The sequence below is a fragment of the Lycium ferocissimum genome, unplaced genomic scaffold (assembly GCF_029784015.1).
Source record: "Lycium ferocissimum isolate CSIRO_LF1 unplaced genomic scaffold, AGI_CSIRO_Lferr_CH_V1 ctg21259, whole genome shotgun sequence".
NCBI classification, from domain to species: domain Eukaryota; kingdom Viridiplantae; phylum Streptophyta; class Magnoliopsida; order Solanales; family Solanaceae; genus Lycium; species Lycium ferocissimum.
In genome coordinates, this window is record NW_026719578.1 from 7,742 (window position 1) to 10,305 (window position 2,564).

Here is a 2,564-nt window from a genome sequence, read left to right on the forward strand (position 1 = left end):
GTTTTGGATTATATGAATATCTATATTAATCGTTGGTTAACTCTTCTTCTTTTTTTTTTTTCTTTTTTTTTTGTCCTTGTTAAATATGAGCTGATCCAATATTTTATTCATTATTTTTATTTAATACGTTTTCGACCCACACATATCCTATCCGTCCTGCCCGTTTGCAATCCTAGCCATGATATTCGTTAGTTAATAATTACTCATGGGTCGGAAGAAGTAAATCACGACGTCTATCCTAGACATGTGCACATTTATAAAACAAATAACTATTTTTTCGCTTTATTCTATTTTGCAGTTATTCATTGAGAGGCAGAAAAAAGAAAGAGCAAAGGAAGGAGAGTAAATAAAGACATTTTTCAATTAAAAGGGGCCAAGAAAATTCAACCATAAAAAACATATATATTTTATTATATTTTTTTAATATGCAGATTTAATACATTAGCTTCGGGTGGCGACAACAACAAACACCAAATTCACATGCTCCAGATTGAAACCCCATGTCATGGGTGCATAGGAAATTGCAATCCTCCGATGTAAATTGGGAATAGCATTTCTTAAAGCAATATCCCTTACCTGGATCATCACCTATCACACAAAAAATATTAATTAAAATTAATAAAAATAAAAATTAACATGCAAAAGTAAAAATATAAGTGTGTCAAGAAATTTTATGTGATTTACCAAGAGGATTTGTTGCAGTTGAAAACGGAACAACTAAGAGAATGAAAACAATCAAAAACTTGGGGAACTCCATTCGAGACTTATTCTTCCTTGATATATGCTTAGAGTATAAAACTTAGATGGTACCAAAATAGAGAAATAAACATAGCTATTTATAAGGGATAAAATAAGTAGAAATACGCAACAAGGAAGGGCATTTAAGAATTTTGAGATTGAAGCAACCTCGAGAAAAAGGTTAGTAATAAGTAGAAATAAGGAAGGACATTTAAGAATTTTGAGATTGAAGCACTCTTGAGAAAAAGGTTAGTAATTTATTTTGTTGGGGTGGTGGGGGTGGATAAAAACTTACTCACACTGACTGTTTACACCAAACCAATGGATGTATGACATGTGTTTGAATATTTACTACTATCACTTAACCATGACTAATTAATTATATATTCACTTCATTAAATCACTTAACCATGGTAAATTTCATTGGTTTGGTATAAACATTCATGTAGGTAAGTATTTACCGGAGGGGGATTGCCAGAATCTTTTTCATTTACAATAGGAAGGCTATTAGTTAAGCATTTTGAAATTAATACGATCTTGAGAAGAAAAAAAGTAGCAACTTATTAGGGGGAAAGCCGCTAAAATCAGTTTTTGAAAAAATAAATATTAAAAATTTGATTTTTCACTTCTATTCATAGAAATAAAAAATTGTCAGGTCAATTTTAAGAATTGTACTACATAACGAGATTAAACTCTTTTTTGACAGCCAAAAAGTAAAACAAAACAATGAGAAAAATTTGAGGACAACATAAAATAATATTGGAGGATTGATTTATAGTTTCCATTCATTTAAGGTTTATAGGGATTCTTGAATCGGCCAGATGTTTTGTTACTTTTATAAGCAAACTAGTTAACTTATATGTGCTTCACGCAGTTAGACATTTATTATTTTGTAAATTTAATATATATAATATACATTCCATTTATAGAAGAGATAATTATAATACTAGCCCTCTAGCCTTCCTTAACTATTTAAATGTAGTACATTAATAATATAGAAATTGTTTGTCACTACACCAAAACTAATGGCCGTGCAGGCATCTACCCAATAGGCATACCAAATTTAACAACTTAAGAAAGAAAACATAAATTTATATCATTTGTAACATAGACTAGAAATATCATCATCAAGCGAAAATTAGCTAGAAAATAACGTAGTCTGTATATATTCAAAACCCAATAATAATGTCAACTAGCATCTAAGAGTACTTGAGTATGACTATGGAGCATACCCCGACAACAGAGAAATCAATGTAAAATAAACTAATAGTCACCACTAAGAACAAGCCGTGGTTGGCTCACCTTAACGAAACGCAGCTACTACCTCGAACTAGATCAGAGGGGATCGGACCTGTTGTGGTACTAATATTAGAGACTATGCAAAATAGAAACAACAATAAGGGTGAGTATAAGCCCGGCAAGATTACTGACTCGCCCCATCGTCATACCCCTGAGCATGCTTCCTCGAAACATCATAACATGACAATCAAAGGAAACTCATCTTCATACTTAATGACAAATATGCATATTGTCACACCCCATTTTAACCGGATCAAAATTAGGTATAAATATATCAAAGGGATTCCTATTAATCGATTATTTTGAAATGCCTACCTAATCGATTTTTAACCAGGACACCTAATTATTAATTTAAGGTAAAACTAACCTCCGCTAATGTCCGCTTAACCGTTGTGATTCTAGGTAAAGGTCCTATATTATCCTAAAGGGAAGGGTTAGGCATCCTTTAGGATCCGTTAACTTACTATCCTACGAAAACTTAAGTTAATTAATTAAAGTTAAAGACGCAAATATAATATTTAAAATTT

General features: G+C 31.3%; 1 long non-coding RNA gene across 1 annotated transcript; it reads right to left on the reverse strand.

Annotated features, from left to right (window-relative positions):
* Positions 1 to 382: 382 nt before the first annotated feature.
* Positions 383 to 811, reverse strand: LOC132043113 (uncharacterized). The gene is made up of 2 exons (XR_009411666.1): positions 685 to 811; positions 383 to 588 (listed from the first exon to the last, which is right to left on the reverse strand). It is a non-coding gene; the product is annotated as an uncharacterized LOC132043113 (long non-coding RNA).
* Between the last annotated feature and the right edge of the window lie 1,753 nt (positions 812 to 2,564).